This window comes from Panthera uncia, chromosome D1, assembly GCF_023721935.1.
Source record: "Panthera uncia isolate 11264 chromosome D1, Puncia_PCG_1.0, whole genome shotgun sequence".
NCBI classification, from domain to species: Eukaryota; Metazoa; Chordata; class Mammalia; order Carnivora; family Felidae; genus Panthera; species Panthera uncia.
Window position 1 is genome coordinate 97,691,419 of NC_064808.1, and position 18,349 is coordinate 97,709,767.

The window sequence follows — 18,349 nt, forward strand, 5'->3', positions numbered from 1 at the left end:
GACCAAGGGTTTTGTTTTGCAATTTGTTGCAGGTTGTGTTTCTTTTTTTTTTTTTTTTTTTCCCTTCCCTTTCTTCGCAAAGCCTGTCTGGGATTCTGCCCCACTCGGAGGTTGGAGAGAGCAGCGCGGCTGCCTCTGGAAATCTTGTTTCCCCTGCCACATGACATCAGTGGGTTATATTGCAACTTTCCACATGGCTGCCCAGACACAGACAGTTGTGTTTATGAAAATCCTCTTGATACTGACTTGGAGCCTCCCTGGCGCTCAAGGCTCCTTCTCAGGCTGCGCGCCGTGTGTTCTGCTTAGAGGAGCAGCTGACAAAGGGTGGTTCGGAAAGCCGGCTTCCCTGCAGGTGCTCCATGGGTGTGTGTGGGGGGGTGGGGGGACGGCTCCCCTCCACCCAGAGCAGGAACATCTTTGCCGGCACCGCACTCAGCTCCAGGAGGCCCCAGTTGCCTTGGATCAGAGTGTTCCGGATAGCGGGGAGTCGGGGCAGGCAGGCAGCAGAGCAGCTCACCTTTGGGTCAGAACCCCTGGTTTGGCCGATTCGGTTGCTGACTTGCAGGGTGGCTTGGGGTAAGCCTCTCGGCAATCTGGGTCTCAGCTCTTACGTTCAGTTCCCTAAAACTGGAAAAGTGATTTCTGTTCCTCTCTACCAGTGGTGAGGACAGGGATTCAGTGACAAGAAATAAAGGGACACATTTGGGAGATAAGCTCAGCTGACTTAGGAAAACCATTTCGACTCTCTGAGTGTTAGTTTCCCCGCTATCAAATCGCTGGTAAAAATGTTCATTCCTCAACCCCCTCTAGTTCTAAGGAAAAAAAAAAATCATGGCTTTATGACTTTTTCAAATCCCTAGCAGCTAACACTAAAAGATCCTTTGGTTAATACTCAGGAACCAAAGTCACCTAGGAAATCTTAACCATGAGTCAAAGCTTGGGAGGGTCAGCTGAGGGAAAATTCAGTGAGTCGTGGCCTTGCACTCCCTTGCCCCATAAGTGGTCCCTACAGGGCAGGGATGTTTGGGGGTATCTAGACTCTCCCTAACCTCAGACAACTCATCACTCCTTTCCAGAACTTCTGGTGCTGGTGGCCACCTGAGATCTACCTCTAAGTTCCTGCTGCCAGACTGGCCCATGGAACATTCTCCCTGTGATGGCTGTCCTCGCTGCCCAACTAGAAGGTAAGTACTGTGGAACGTTGGGGTCTTTTCATCCCCCACACTCCCATGCTCACTGATATTCATTCATTCATTCATTCATTCATCCATTCATCCATCCATCCATTCATTCATCCATTCATCCCAGGCCTTGGACACATAGGGAAGACATGGTCTACTGGAAGTGAACATTCAGTGTCATTCCTGAGCCCCACTACCCCCAGCCACACACCCCAGGGAATACTAACAAACAAAAGGAATAGCAGGTGAAATGTGCCAAGGTCTGCTCTGAGAGCTGTATGTGGATAAATCTCACATTGATCCTGAGAGGTGTGTACTCTCATTGTCCTGCAATTAATAGTTAAGGAAACTGAGGCACAGAGAGGTTATGTAATGGTCCAAGGTCACACAGTGAGTGGTGAAATCTTGATTCAAATCTAGACAGTCTGACTTCCGAGCTCGGGGTCTCAGCCACCGTACTGTCTTTTTATTTCACTCTAATGCTCAGAGGAAAGAGAGGAGGGAGGGATCGACTGTGGCGAGGAGGAGATGTTACAGCAGAGTTACAAAGCGTGAATGAGTTCCTGGAGTCAGAATGCTGTGCTCTCTGCAAACAGACGTGACCGAGGCCCTCCACCGGCTAACAGCTGGTGCGGCCCAGGCTGCTGGGCGAGGGAGCCAGTAGCAACTCCGCTCCCCATCTTTCTTCACGACCCCTTCCTCAGAGAACAGGAGGTGAGGCCATAGGAGCATCCCAGTGGCTCTCACCCTCACATGCAAGCACTGTCATCCGTGTACTTTCTACGCCCATCACCACGAGGTTCCCACCCACTACGGCAAGCTACCTTTCGGGCACCAGCTTCTTGGAGTCCTACAAAAGGAGGAGAAAATTGTTGGACAGACTGAGAACGGGTGTCCAGGCCACAGCAGCCACAGAAAGGCACAGGAAGGACACTGGGGGCCCTGAGCACAGAGCAGATGTAGGCCAGGCCAAGAGAGTCCCTTCCTTCCGCCCTCCCAGCCGCTGTTTCTGCCTGCCAGCTAGAGGCCTGCTCAGGATGCGGTGACATTCTTCACGGGCGTGATTTAGAAGGGGCTGTGCAGAGCGGTCAACCCTTCCTAATGGGCCTGGGTCATAATTCTCAACAACCATCCTCCTTTTCCCCACTCCCACCCTTCCTGTGGCTACGGCTCAGAGACATTTAGGGCAGATTTAAGATCAAAATCAAATCAGATTCACCAAACAAGGTGTCAGGCCAGGCAGGAGGGGCTGGGGGCTCCGAGTTATAGCTGGAAGGCCTGGCAGTTCCTTGGAGACTATTAAGTGAGCATATTTTATGGCCAGACACAATGCTGAGAGAACCGTCCATAAACCAATTACAGGAAACGTGCCCACATGTCTCGGGGAATGCTGGTGGATGGCCGGCTGGTGATGAGGAAGCACACATTCACACCCATCAGGCATGCGTGGGGGTTCCACTTGCTGTGGCCCACTGGCTGGCTCCACCCTTAGGAACCAGGCAGCCTCATGGGTAGGACTACCTTCCTGAAATGGGTCAGCAAGCGTGCTGTGCATTACAAGCAGCAGGTTCTCAAGATGGATAGATCCCATTTTACCAAGGAAAAAGTGGAAACTCAGAGACAGGGAGAGTCCGTGCCCGTGGTCACACAGCTCCTGAGGCCTAGGAATGGGTCTCCAGACTCCGTGTTCGATGCTTGTTCACGCCACGTATGCTCCCAGCCTCTCTTGGAAAAAGGCAGAAAGCCTATTTCCTTGCAGATTGCACCTGCCACACAGCTTTGAAAGTAAATTTCCAAGAATCTTGCTGGTTGGGCTCCTCGCGTGCACTGGGGTGGAGATCACAGCCTCTACTTCTGTCTCGCGTCCTGTGAGGGACGCCCTAGCCCGGGATGCCCTGCATACCTTGCACCCAAGTCCTGGACCGTGAGATGTGAAGAATGCCCCCTCCTCCCTCCCAGAACGCAGGTCTATGGGAAGTCAGAGGCTGTGTTTATTCGCCTGGATCTCATCTCACACGGTGCCGGGCACACGAGGAGTATTGAGTGCCTGTATGCTAAATAGATGAGTGCCTCGAAACCACCACCCTCTCAATCACTTTACAGAGGAAGAAGCTGGAGTCCACAGAGGTGCAGTTACTGGGCCAGAGTCACACAGTGAGAGACAGAACCAGGCTGGGACCCAGGTCTTAGTCCCCCCTGCCCTGTGCTCTTTGGGCTACAACTTGTTGCCCTCTATGCGGGGTCCTCCGGGCTGAATAATTGATGGAGAGTGAATCCTCTGCTCCCCTCCCACTGGGAAAACCCAGAGGTGCCCTCCATTCTGGCTATCGGGCTCCTGCTTTAGAGTGGGTGGGCTTTGGGGGGTTTCCTCTTATGTGGCCCTGGGGAGACCCCATGGCGCCCCTCCTCTCTGTAGGCCCCAGCCCTCCATCCTCTGCTCCTCCTCCTCCAGCTCTCCTCGCTGGACACCTCTGAGGACCTGGGCAAGGCTCAGGGGAAGCAAAACCCAGGGGACCCAGCTGCCTCCCTGTCAAGTCCAGCTGCCCCGAGCCCTGACGGCTTGACAAGTGGCATTAGCATAAAAACCTCAGCAGTAGCAGCTGCCGGCTCTGTGCCAGAGCCCTGGGCATCCCTGCTCCGTGCCATTCACTGTCACCAGGGGCGGGCACCTGCCAGCCAGAGGTGCATGGCTGTCTCTCACGCCAGGCTCCTGGACTCTGGGCATCTGCTCTCCGGGCTCCAGCTGAAGTTCTTCCAACAAGCTGGCAGTCCACTCAGACCCTTCTGAGTCCCTTTCCCAAGGGTTAGCAGCTTCGCTGCCTCTGTCCCCAGCGTTTCCTTATTCCTAGGAGGGCCCCCAATTCCCCAGTCCCTTCCACTTTCCTGACGGGAAAATTCTGCTCTGGCAGCGTGATTCAGCCTAGTTTCTCCCCCAAGTGCCCTGCGCTTTGCTTTTTAAATTCAGCTGCCTCACGCTAGGATGCCCTGTGTCCACCCCCAGCTTCTTCCAATCCAGGCTGAGAAAGGGGCCCGTGAAGTGCTGCTGGGATGAGGACCTGGGTCTCGTTCAAGAGCAAGGGCACACACGTCCCTGGGTCTGCGCCTAACACTACTGCGTATGGTGAGTCTCTGAGTTGTGGGAGGACATGTGTGAGGCACCTTTCACCCTGCTTACCAACAAACTGCGGGACCTCCAACGTTAAACACACACAAGAGGGGACCCGAAGGCTGGGGTGGTGCAGGTGGGAGGCTGGGGCCAGATGCAGTGACCTTCCCCCTTGGAGCCCTCACCCCCAAGTGCACTGGCCAAGGTCTTGTTGCCCCCTCTCTGACCTTTGTAACTCGGGCCTGAAAACCTTCCCTCAGTTTCCATAGCACAGGCATTATAAAAAGAGAGCCTAACTGTGGGAAGACAAAAAGGCAGCAATTACAGTTAAGCAAAGAGCCTATGAACCCTCCTCTGCTTTGAGTCCTGCTGGTCACCCCGGGGCTTTCTACCTGGAGCTTGAAAACATGGAGGTGGCCCATTGTCCTCCCCTGCTCCTCCTCCTCCCCGTCTTCCTCCTCCTCCCCCTCCCCCTCTTCCTCCTCCTCCCCTTCTCCTCCCCCTCCTCCCCTTCCTCCTCCCCTTCCTCCTTCCCCTCCTCCTCTTCCTCCTCCTCCTCCCCCTCCCCCCTCCTCCCCCTCCCCTTCCTCCTCCCCCTCCCCTTCCTCCTCCCCCTCCCCTTCCTCTTCCCCCTCCCCTTCCTCCTCTCACTCTTCCTCCTCCTCCCCCTCCCCTTCCTCCTCCCCCTCTCCTTCCTCCTCCCCCTCCTCCTCCCCCTCCCCCTCCCCCTCCCCTTCTTCCTCCTCCTCTCCTCCTCGCCCTCCTCCTCCCCCTCCTCCTCCCCTTCCTCCTCCCCTTCCTCCTCCCCCTTTTCCCCTTCCTCCTCCCCCTCCTCCTCCTCCTCCTTCTCCCTTACACTAAGGATCACTGGCTTTCTTGGGCCTTTGTGATGTTCTTCCCTTTGCCTGAAACCCCACCTCCTGGGGCTCAGAGAGGCCTTCCCCAACTCACAGCCTTGAGGAGTACCCTGCTTCCCTCTCACTGCCCTGGCATCTTGTTCTTGTCTTCCACAAATTATTAAATTGTATACTTTTCTTTTGCAAATACATTTCATATTTTAAAATACTTATCAGTAAATACGCCATTCTTTTCCTTTTTTAAATTAGTTTTTTTTAAGCCAAAGGAATACATACACAGAATTTAAAAATCAAATTATGTCAAGAGATTTTTCATGGCAGGCAGCTGGCCCTGATCACATCCCTCCCACCCTCCAGAGATAACCACTTTAAACTCTTGGCTGTTTCTCCTTGCCCTTCACCCAAATAATATACCCAGCTTCTACTTTTCCCCCAACATTTTATTACAAAAATTTTCAGATGCATACCAAAGTTGAAATAATTTATGGCAAATACCCATAAACCCACCACCATCTAGACTCTACCCTTAACATTTTGTTACATTTGTTCTATCACATAACTTTTTAATTTTCCATCCTTCTACCCACCCATCATTCCATCTTACCTTTCCGTGCATTTCCAAGTGGGTTGCGGATGTAAGTACATTTCATCCTTAAACACTCCACCAAGCGTATCATTAGAATTCACTATTTGCTGGTGGTTCCTTTTTTCCCCCTTTTGAAATAGATTTTACGTGCAATGAAATGTGCGGATCTCCGGTGTAGCAATCCATGAGTTTAGACCTAGGCATACAACTATGTAACCAAACCAAACTATGACCCTTAGTCAGACCTTTACCGTTCCCCTGGGGAGTTTCCTTACGCACCTTCTTGGTAAGTACTGACTGCTACCCACATAAAGCAGGTGGCTACTGTTCTTTCTTCTTTTTTTTTCCACTCTCTTTTCTGACAGAACTATTTTTGACCTTGTCTAGCGGTTTCTTATTATGGCACGAGTCTTAGCTCATAACTTTCAGTTCCCATAATATACTTACATCACACTTTAAAAAATTAAATCAATACTCTTCTTACAAAAGAGTAAGTAAAAACGGTTCACTCCTGAGACAGTACTGTACTCAATGCTGATTATGTTTCCTTTCTTGTGCAACTTTATGCTTTTCCTCATTTTTGACTTGCTTTTCTGTACCTGTCTCATAATTTTTTCTTTATGATTCAACGGAACTGGGAAACCTCTGTTGCTTTTATTTGTCTTATGAGCTAGTGTATCAAATAATCTATAACTTACTTTTATTATTTTTTTTTCCAGGGAGACTGCCCTCCAGTCTCTTGAGGGTGGCTCCCTGCTGCTCCCTTTCTCGAAGCTTTTAGGAGCCTCTCATCTCTGGTGTCTGAAACGTCACGATCATATGCCTTGGACCTTTAATGACCCTTCATTCTGGAAACCAACATCTCTCAGTATGGGGAAATTTTCTTCTATTATTTCTTTGATAATTATCCCGTCCATTTTCTCTAAACCTTTCTAGAATTTCCAACGGTCAAATGCGGGACCTTCTGAACTGATCCTTAGTGTTCTCATTTTCTCTCCCATTATCTGTCTTTCTCTTATTCTCTTTCTTTCTGTTCCACTTTGGGGGAAATGTCCTCTATTTTATCTTTCAGACCTCTTATTGAATTCTGAAATTTTGCTATCATTTTTAATAGCCAAGAGCTTTTCTCTGTGCTTTGATTTTATATATGGTATCTGTATATGCTTATAGTTTCTATCTATCTATCTATCTATCTATCCATCCATCTTTCTCCCACTTTATTTCAGGTGAAAGGTCTGCTTTTATCTCTCTGAGAATATTGATTATATATATTTTTGAAGTTTTTTTTTCTATTTCTGACCTTGTCTGTTTCTTCAGAGTTCCTTTTTTTTTTTTTTTTTTTCTTCCTATTTTCTTGTCTGGTCTTAATGGTGGAGGCTTTCCTAGAATGTCTGGTGATCCTCAGTTGCCCATATTTAAGATTGTAAGTCATTAGAAAACACCTGATTGGCAGCTCTATGGGCACGGCTGGGTCCTGTTTACTGGTGGGATTCACCACAGAGGGAATGGATAGGGCGCTGGCTTTTTCTTCAGGGGACACTCAGTATTGCCCTTTACCCTCTTTGTCCATTCAGTTTTTCCAGAGAAGAATTCTCTTGACTCTGTCAGCGGTGACTCCGGCAGGGGTGAGGGATGGAAGTTCAGGGATATCCAGGCTGTTGCCATTATGAATGCTCAGTTGGGAATGGAGAGTGAGGATCTCACTGTTCAAGATGCAGAATTTAACCTAAACATCCTGTTTTATGCCCAGTGCCGATACTTTACTCTCATCTGTCAATGCACATGGGTCCCTGAGCCCAGTGCTCTCTGGTTCAGTTTCTTCAGAGGGTGGCTGGTCCCTCACCTGCTGGCTCCCTGCTCACCGTTGAGGAGAAGGCTGCTTCCCTGACTGCACAGGCAATGGAGGGGTCCTGGAGGTCTAACCAGTGCCCCTGTTTAGCCCCGTCCCAGCTTCTGCTGTGCCTCAGGCCCCTGCTTCCTTAGGACTGGGGTGGAGGGCAGTCCCCAGAGGCCACATCTCTTTTTCCAGGGAAATTTCCCTGCAGACAGGGTCATTTACATTTCCTCCCTCTATTAAGTCAGTTGTCACTCTTCCATTTGCTAACATTTGTCCTATGCCTCAGACATCTTTCCCACTTGCCTTTTCCTGGTCGGTTTCCAGTGACTTGAATTTCACGTTAGTGTGATTTCAGGAGGGAACAGTGATAAAAAAAAAAATGGTGATCAATCCACTATGTTTAGCCTGAAGCTTTTAGTTAATATCTGCCCCCTCACACAAGATTTCAAGAGCCCCATAGGTAGGGATTCTGCCTGCTTTGTTCAACACTTTTCCCTGCACTTAGCAGCATGCCTAACTCATACTTGGTTCTTAGAAAATACTGACTACATTAAAAGTGTGGAGGATGGGAGGTTTTATACGTTCTCTTATTTAGCGGTATCTATCGCACTGGATGTGGGGAGGAGGTCCTCAGTCTCCTCCTCTGAAAAATGAGGAGCCTGGGTCTGAATGGGGGTTATCAGATGATCAGATGTGGTGGGGAGGGTCATACCTGTGATGGCAGAAAAAAAAAAAAAACCTCACAGGTGGACAATCCCTTGATTCCACCAATTCGAACGTTGGAGCATTATGGAGACTGGCTGGATGCCCCCTAGAGAGGGGCGGGCGAGGGGTCCTGGGTGCCTGGCAGCAAAGAGGAAGGATCTGGCTCCAGCCCCAAGCCCTTCCCACTGTCCCCTTACCACACCCCCTTCCCAGAGCAGGCCTTCTGTCTCAGCTGGAGGGAAGGGGATGTCAGTGGGCACCGGAAACCTCTTTCCTACCTCCAGAAGGCCGGGGAGGGCTGCAGACCTCCGCACGGAGCCCAGATGCGGGTTGAGGAGCTAAAAATATAGCCATCGGTATCCCCCCTCCCCCACTGTCTTAATGTGGTTTTAAAATAAGTCAGCCTCTTTCTAGTTCTCGCTTTCCACTGTCATTTATTTCAGTTTTTATCTCCACAACAAAAATTCCTTCCGACTTTTTTTTCCCCCTCTCTCCCTGTAATGCTCTTCACTTTCAAATGCTAATAATCTCCAGCTGTAAAAGGCTTAGAAGTGGCTCTAGATTGTTTGATCTTTGGCCTGTGATCTGCTTTCATCTCTCTGCTTTCAAATGTTACTTTAGATTTACTTTAACCTATTAACATGCTTGGTATTCACAGACACGCACTCTCCAAACCAGCTTCCCAGCACCCCCACCCCATCATAACTAGACGAGGAAAGTGAACCTGTAGGCTCTGGGGAGGCACGTTTGGCCACGGTGGCAGGAGGCCTGGAAGGCAGGAAAGGCAGAGAGGAGCCGGCAGGGGAAGGCTGGACGGAGGGGAGGCCATATGGAAGGAGAGGGAAGGGAAGAGGGGCAGGGGACCAAGAAGACCTAAAAGGAAAGGAAGGAAGAAGACAGCAAAGCCAGAGAGTGGGAGAGTGGGACAGAGACAGGAGGACAAGTCCCCAGCACAGAGCAGGCTGCCTCCCTGCTGGTTAGATGGCTATCTAACTCGGCTCTGGCGGTATGGGTAGTGGGGGGACTGAATTAGTGCTTGAGATTTCTTGCACCCACTGTTGTGCTGGAATGTCTGCGTGTTCGTTTCCACAGGAAACGCGAGGCATGAATATGGATGAAACTCCTCACTGAGACCACAAGGGTACGGCTCAATTATTTGCCATATAAAGTAGCACACGAGGACTCTTTGCGCTTGATCATCTCCTCTGTGTAGGGCTGTGCGCGAGTGCCCGTGTGTGCTGGGGGTGCACGCAGGCGGTTCAGGGAGGCACCGAATCATCCAGGCCCTCACAGCGGTCCTAGCTGCAGCTGGGTGCCTGGAGGGGCACTGAGGAGAGAGAACTCACTGGCCCACGTGCCCCGCCCCCAACACAGGCCCGCATGTAGTGAGGGCTGTGACTCCACAGCCTCTGAAAGGACCAAAGGACAGAAGTCAGAGGAGGATTGGGCATACCAGACTTTCTGGAAAACCCAAAGGGCGGGAGCCTGAGGGCCCAGCTCTTCTGAGGCTGCTCCCTTGTCTGGGGAGAAAGCCTGAGCCACCCCCACTCTGTGGGAAGGCAGGAAGGAGAGAGAGGCTGTCTGAAGCTGGGCTGAGAGGGACACCAAGGGAGGCCAGGGTCCCCTGGACAGTCTAGCCACAGAGGAGAAGCGGCCAAAACTGCTGAGGCCAGAGGAGTGCAAGGAACCCTCACTTGACATCAGAGAGTCTAGCGTTCAAGGGGCATCTGGGTGGCTCATTGGGTTACATAGGACTTTGGCTCAGGTCGTGATCTCAGAGTTGGTGAGTTCAAGCCCCACATCTGGCTCTGTGCTGACAGCTCAGAGCCTGGAACCTGCTTTGGATTTTGTGTCTCCCTCTCTCTCTGCCCTTCCTCCACTCATGCTCTCTCTCTCTCAAAAATAAATAAACATTAAAAAAAAGTGGGAGGGGGGCTGGGTGGCTCAGTCAGTTAAGCGTCTGACTTAGGCTCAGGTCATGATCTCTCAGTTCGTGGGTTCAAGCCCCGTGTCGGGCTCTGTGCCGACAGCTCAGAGCCTGGAGCCTGCTTCAGATTCTGTGTCTCCCTCTCTCTCTCTGCCCCTCCCCTGCTCATATTCTCTCTGTCTCTCAAAAATAATAAACTTTAAAAAATAGTCTGGAGTTCAAGTCATGGGCCAGTGACTTAGCCCCTCAGTTTCTCCATCTATGAAATGGACTAACAATGTTCTTACTGCAAAAGGTAGCTGTGGTGGTACAATAATCCCAGAAAGGACTATATTTATATTTCACTGAGCGCTCATTATGCAGCAGGTACTATTCTAAGTGTGTTATTAATATTAACTCACTTAATCCCCATTAATCCTCATCTAATACACATTTAACCCTATCAGGTGGATACTATGATCAGCCTCATTTTGCAAATAAGGGAACTGAGACACAGAGGGTTTAAGGCAATTTGTACAAGGTCACACAGGGCTAGCATGTTTATTTTAGGTGAATTAGGCTCCTGGATTACACGTATGCATCTCTTACCTCCCTGAATCCTGAAACATCCCTCTGGGTTGGTATCAGGGCACCGGCTTTACATAGACCCTGGCAGTACAGCCTAGGTTCTCTGCTGCCCAGGCCCACACTCCTTATCACGCTCTGTTGTGAAGATGCTTTTCAACTGCAAAGCGCTGAAAAATGTCAGTTATTATTATCCACAAATGTTGGGGAGTCTCTGCCAAGGGGAAGACTCATGTTTGGGAGTCGGAGGTCTAGGGTGCTAAGGAAGAGGCGGGGTTCCTACAGGGTGTCCCCTCTCCCAGACTTTCTCTAAGGCAAAGCAGAACCTTTCTGCTATTGCCAGTCAATTGCTTCTGGTCCTGAACAAAGAGGAAAGGGAGGGCAGCAGTTACCCCTGCTCTGTAACTCGACAGAATCAGCACAGAGAGGGAGGGGGAGCCAGGGACCCCCCCCCCCCCCCCCCCCCCCCTTAGATCAGGGCACCACCTGGAATGAGCCAGATTCACAGCTGCCATGCCCCAGCTTCCCCCGGTGGAGGTGGTAACCAGGGCAGGGTTTACTGGCTGAGCCCACCTGTGGGCGCTTGTGGGAACTTTCAAGCTCCCCGCCCATCATAGCAAAAGGGAAATGGACCCAATCTGAATACTGTCACGTGCCAGGCATCACGTGAATTATTTCCACACCTATCAGTGCATTCAAACTCCACACCAGCCCTGTGAGTGAGGCATCCACCCGCATCATCATTTTGCAGGTGCCGAGAGTCTAAGTGACTGAAACATGGTCACACGGCCTCTTCTCTTTCCAGCCCACTGCCTCCTGCAGGGCTCAGCGGATGTAGATGGATGACAAAAATCCAGTAGTGAACAAGAAGGGAGCTTCGGCCTAGATACCAGTGCTCCCACAGTCCCACGTAGGTCTTGTTTCACCAGGCACCAGACATGCCTGGGGCAGGACCTGGATCTGCTTGTGACCCAGTAGAACCCAAGCGTAAAGTACTTCTCGTCGCTCTCTTTGGGCTCTGTCTCCTCCCGGCAGCTTGCCTGGTCCAGGGGTGGTGAGCCCTGCGTGTCAGTTGCCCACGTGATGAGAAGCCACTCAGCTCTTTCGCGTAGTGACTGTGTGCCCCCAGATAAGTAACTTAGCCTCTCTGAGCCAGAGTTTCATCATTTGCCTAAATAGTGAAACAGTGGGGGTGGTCCTAATGAACCAGGGCCCCAGAGGCGCGTGGCCCTAGGGCCTCTGTGTCTTCTGCACGGTCTGTGGGGTTCTCCCTTGGGAGGGTTCCATCTGACTGACTCCCTACCTGTAGGGCTGGTGACGAAGGGGGTAAGAACATTTGTATTGTCCACTTTTCTGTCTCCAGCAAAGCTCAGTTGCTCTGCCACCCGCCCCACAGGGCAGGCTGTCTTGCACAAGAGAGGCTATTTTCAGAGGCGCCTGCCGGGGGCATCATGAACACTGGAAAACCCAGCTTTGGCTACGAGGCCTCCCCCCGAGACCCAGTTGACAGCTCTTTGGTTCAGGAGGAATCCTTCTAGGTTGCTTTGGGAGCGGGGGTGACGTCGGGGGTTGATTAGGATGCTTGTTAGAGCAACTCCTTTGCCTCCTCTGGTATCAGCCTCACCAGGAGGCCGGGATCTGGGAGGGGCGGGGGGTACCGAGGAGAAGCCCCTTCCTTCACACCCACCCACCAGCCCAGAGTCACTGGAAAGAGCAAATGCAAATAGATCCAAAGCACAATACCCAGAATACACTGCCTCGCGTCCTAGGGGCTCACTCTGAGTTAAAGCTGGGCTCCTCCTGGGGGCTGACATTTTCCCTGGTTCAAACAACATCTGTGGCTCGCTGAGCTTGGTGAAAGGTGAAGGAACCAGCCTCTGCCACTGCAGACTCCAGGGAAACAGAAAATCCAGCTTTGTAGGTCCCTCCCACCTGGAGGGGCTCCTGGGCCCACGCCTGCACTCGCACGCCCATACACACACACACATACACACACGCGACCCCACAAGCTCACACTCGTGGTAACCCTCACAGCCACTCAAAAGCCCACACGTGTGCATTCCCACATGCGTGCAGACTCACATGTGTGCCCTTTCATAAACACTCACCTCCACCCAAACCCACACACACGTGTGCACACACACATCTGTCCACAAACAACGTGCAGACTTCTATGAACCAGAGGAGAGGGCCTGCCCCCACCCCATCCACACCCCACACCCCAAGATCGGACAGGGGCAGACCCAGGAGAGGCTGCTGAGGGTTTGAAATAAATGCATTCTGAAAAGAAGGACTGTCTTCCCCTCCAGGCTCCAGGCCAAATCTCCAAATGAAATCAGGCCGGGGAGAAATGAACAACCGAGATGCACAAAACAATGTGAAGAAGAAACGAATAATAATATAAAAAAAAAGGTGAGAGTTATTTTTCAGCTCACTGGCTTTCTGAAAAGTAATATAAAGTTGAGCAGCGTCTTCTTGGAATCGACCTTTCTGAGCCGAGACCCAGGCCACACGCACATCTCTTTCCTCTCTTTCTATTACCCGAAATTTGTATGGTTTCATCTCCTCTGATATTCTTTCCCTTTGTGCGCCTGTGCAAACCCCTTGTGTCAGGGGCTTGTTCCTAACCCTGCAGCCCTGCCATGCCAGAATGTGTCTCCCGGGCTCCCTGCAGGGCTGAGAATTGAGAGCCTCCTCTACAGCTCCCCCACCAAAGTTGAGGCCTTGGCCCCCACCCAGCTCTGTCCTCCTCCCTGCCCAGAAGAGGCTGCAGCCTTCCCCCTCCCTGCCTCCCCCACAACGGCCTCCTGGCTTTCTTTGTTCCAGAGACAATTCTCTTGCACACTGTTCTTTGAAGCAGAGCTGGAAAGGGAAGGGTGGATGGACCCAGGGGTGCAGGCTCCTGGTGCAGGGAGGGCCAGACGATGTTTGGTGAGCGCACGAGAGAGCAGGTGAATCCTAAGAAGATTCTGTCTTCTTCAGGGCATGGTGGGAAAAAAAAAGTGTCCATTCTATTTTTTTTTGTTTTAATTTTTTTTTTAACATTTACTTAGTTTTTGAGACAGAGGAGAGCATGAACAGGGGAGGGTCAGAGAAAGGGGGAGACACAGAATCTGAAACAGACTCCAGGCTCTGAGCTGTCAGCACAGAGCCCGACGCGGGGCTCGAACCCACAGACCGCGAGATCATGACCTGAGCTGAAGTCGGACGCTTAACCGACTGAGCCACCCAGGCGCCCAAAAGTGTCCATTCTAAAATGTTCAGGGGAAAAGGATATGGAAGGGGAGATCCAGAATTTTCCTAACAATTATGACATTCCCTGTAGTTGCCGTCAATTCTCCACTAGAAATGATGCTGGAAGAACCTACCTAACGGTGGCCCCTTTGCCTGCCGTCTCTACCACCTCCCATCCCCAGACACACATACTCATGTACCTGCATATGTAGACAGACACACAAACTTGCATGCACGAGCACCTCAGACACATCCATACAGATGCACACATACACACACACACACACACACAGAGCCGTGAAACAAACATCCATATGCACTCCTCAAATGCACATGCATGTACACCCTCAAACACATCCACATAGATACACACACATGCACTCCTTACACACACTTGCACAGACAGGGGTACATGCACTTTCATCTGCATGGTTACCTTTTCGAGCTGCACTGGTGCCTTTTCCAGTGAACTGTGTGTCTACTCTCAACTTTCTGCCTTAAGGAGGTGGGGGACCTAATGGCTTTTGCAATAAAACATCAAATGTGGGGAGAAAGTGCCTGGTGGCATCTTGGCTACAAAGGTGAGTCAGGGGTGTCTGGCTAACCCCCGACTCGGGGTGGAATGGCTTCAGGAGGACCAGTCACACACCTGTCCTTGGTCCACCCAGCAAGATAAGAACACTGATGGATGCGTTTGAGGTGGGGAAATGAGGGCATGGGGATGTAGGGAAGGTAATTGAAGTTTTTCTCTGGAAGAGACTAAGAGGTCTAGTGTAGCTAATTCCGACGTGTATCACCTGATGTGTTCTTGTCCTCACTCAGCCGGTGGTTGAAGCCCAAGATGAGCCGTGGGAGGGGCTCAGGACATGACACGATGTGAGGGGTGGACTGCTGTGTGCCAACAGTGGTGATGATTGACGTGAGTAAATCCTTGGCTTTTTGCCTAAGTGCTTCCTCCTTTGTTATGTCATTTCTATCATCACGCTCACCTTGTCATGTAACTGGAACGGGTATTAGTATGCTTATCTTATAGATGAGGAGTCTGGGGCTCAGGGAAGGTGAGCAGCTTGCCAGGTGAATGAGTCAGGCTGGGCTAATCACTGTCACAAACAGCCCCAAAATCTCAGTGGGTTAGTTCCGTAAAAGTTTTGCAGATATGCCCCTCCTCAATGAGAACTGGAAAGGATGCCCCGCTTGATGCAATGTTTCTGAGACCCAGGCTCCTTCTTGGGGCTCTGCTATTCTTGGAGTGCTTGGAGTGTCTTGACTTGGCAGGTGCATGGAAAAATCAAGTGAGGGGTCGATGCATAATGCTTTTTATGGGTGGGGCCTGGGAGTGGCGGCGTCACCTCTGTTCATGTTCCATAGGCTAGAACATAGTCACCTGCTATGACTACAGCAGGGAGGCTAGGGAGTGTCATGAAGCTGTGGGTCCGGCAAGAAAAGGAGAATGAGGGTACCAGTGAGTCCTGCCACGCCCAGACTCACACAGCCCACAGCAGTGAAATCAGTCCTCAGACCTATGTTCTGATCCTGGTACTGTGCTTTTCTCTTCTGGTGCTTTACTTTGAAGTAGTAAGCTTTTTCAGTGGAGCCATGTTCCTGGTCTTTTTCTAGGTCTGGAAGTCCTTACATCGATAAGAATCCAATGATAATGACAACAGTATCTCCCTGTTATATGCACATCTCATTTCTTGTCCCCACCACCCCATAAGTTACATAGGAGAACCCTACCTTCTACTTGAGGACAGTGCAGCTCAGGGAGATCAAGTAGCTTCTTTGAGGTTGTGGGAAGGTGACAGTGTGAGTCTAAGCCTTTCTGGCTCCTGTCTTCTGTCTTTCTCCCATGCTGCTATGGCTCCTGCTGGACGTGGGATTGGGGTCTGAGTAGGTGGAGAGCCAGCCTTCTTAATCCCGCAGGGCAGACGTCCCTGAAGATACTTAAGTAGGATGCAAATGCAGTGGGCAAAGTTCTCACCGCCTTCTGCGCTGGAAAGCATCTGGATAAATATGAGGGCCTAGGCCATTGTAGCTTAGTTTACTTGGCAGCCATGCACCTGGAGATATTAGCAGGGCTGGGAACCGACTTCCAGTTGTATCATCTTGAGCAAAGCTGGGTTGGGAGTCAAGAGATATTCATGCGGAAACCCAGCCATAGTTAACTGTGCAACTGTGGGCCTCTGCATGGAGGCCCGTGTGGTTCAGCACCGCACCCTCCCCTCCTGCAAATTGGAGATGGTAGTTACCACCCTCGTTCCAGACCCTGCTATGCTGCATAGCCTCCTAATTGGTTTCTCCAAGGCCACACCATTTGTCTTTAATCCCTTCCTGCACATCCCACAAAGTAACCTTCTTAACCACACACCCCTGTCGTCGTGCCTCTCTTCTGCACAACGACGTTCATGACTGCCATAATGTCCAAGCTCCTCAGTTATGCCGTCATGGTGCTTGATACTCTGCCCCTACATTACCCATCTAGACGGATCCCCCTTGACTCCCCTAAATGTATCAAATGTTATTCTTGCCGCACTTTCTTCTTCCTCCCTCGGACACCCCACTGCCGGGGTGCCCTCATTGCTAGCCTACCTGTTGCTACTTCTAAGATACCGCTCTGGATCACTCAGCACAACCTCCACCCCTCCATCATTGTGATTGTACCCTCATGCCGTGCTTCCCTCCGAGGCACCCTTGGTGCTGTGGTCTTCTGAGAATGTTTCTTATCTTTTTCCCCAGCTGTGAGCTTCACCAGGGTGAGAGTTTAGTCTTGTACAATTTGTACCTTTGGATATAACAGCCCTCAGACAATAGTTTACGCATGAAAAAATAATCAGGAGATAGCCAAGACTTTCAGTGATATGCAAATGAAAGATATGGCTTAGGAGCCATCGTTAAAGTCGGTTTGACTGTTTCCTGCCAGCTGGGGGTTGTCAGGCAGTTTCCACGTCTTGAAGGGCTGCTAACCTCCTGGGTTTATCTGCAAGGCTGCATGAGTGGGACCTCCAAGCAGAGACCTGTGGCACTTTGAGCTGTGTATTCTCTGCCCACTGGGGGCTTATAAGCCCAGACCCCCAACAGGCTCACCTGTCGGGAAGTAAGCTAGGCAGGTGCATTTGGGGAGCTCCTCAAATTGAGCTCTGTTGGCTCTCTGCCCACACTCCGCCCCTCCACACCAGGCCAAATTGTAGGCTGGAGCCAGTGGAGAAAGTAATGGATTGGAACCAGGATGCTCAGGTTAAGTGGGCCGCTTTGTGGAACTCATCCATAATCCTGCTGGAGCCCAGAGAACAATACGTTAATTAGAGCCGACAGCACTGCTCCCACCAGCCATCCATCCTGCCTGTGTCTGCAGGGCCTTCCCCATGGACACGCCGGCCCACTCCCTTCTCTGAAAGAGATTTATTCATTATCAATGTTTGTCTGTGAGAGGAACCCGGTGGGGAGGGAACAGGATTCCAAAGGGGACGGGATATGAAAGAGCTGCTGGCAGCTGACGAATGGGTGTGTCTGGGGGCTGGAGATGGGTGTTCCCAATTAGGAGGATGAGGCAAGCCCACTGGATTGGACAGGGGAAGAGGTAAGTCAAATGGAATTAGAAGAAATTCAGTAAACATGTCCAACAAGTGGTCCTTGTGGGAGTTTTAGCTTTGGACCTAGCTCGCTTTAAGCCACAGACGATGGCGGGGGTGGGGGGGAAGACAGAAAACAGATGAAGTCCCTTTATCTATAGTCTACCCTAGTGCTCCTTTGCAGAAGCACTCAAAAAGTGCTTGTTGGGTGAATAAATGTCTTTCATGGCAGCCAGAGGGACTTAGGTCGGACATCATAAAGAACTCTTTGCCAGGGAGCAGGAACTAGGGATGAGAGACCAAAAATGGGTTCTGGGGTTCCTACCCAGCAAGAATCTTTTGAAAGAAAGGCAGACATATTTCATTTGTCCTGGATCCCATTATCTGCGTATCATGTGGAATTTTGGAGGAAATGGGAGAGGACCAGCTCTCCTCAAGAAAGCGGGACAGCCTAGGGAGGTAGGAGTCAACAGGTCAGAGATGGCAAGGGACTAGCGGGCCTGTGGCCCACTGACCAAAGCTCCAAAGGGAATGAGAGGGGTGAGCAGTGGGCTGCAAAGTCCTCACGAACTCATCTCACAAAGGGATATGAAGGACTCTAGCACCCTCTCAGTAGCCTCTGCTGCCAGGCAGAGAAAAGGGGAAGTGGGAAAGTGAGGGCCAGAGTCCCACCATCAGTGCATGCCAGCATCTGGCTGCTCTATGTGTGAGCCCCGGGGCCAGCCGCATCCCATTCCCCGGGGTCCTGTTTGACATGCAGAATCTTGGGCAGCACCCCCAGAACTA

General features: G+C 51.2%; 1 long non-coding RNA gene across 1 annotated transcript; it reads left to right on the forward strand.

The window, feature by feature from the left end:
- Positions 1–968: 968 nt before the first annotated feature.
- Positions 969–15,983, forward strand: LOC125915490 (uncharacterized). Its single transcript, XR_007455682.1, has 4 exons — positions 969–1,184; positions 4,183–4,302; positions 13,073–13,175; positions 14,820–15,983. It is a non-coding gene; the product is annotated as an uncharacterized LOC125915490 (long non-coding RNA).
- Positions 15,984–18,349: the final 2,366 nt, after the last annotated feature.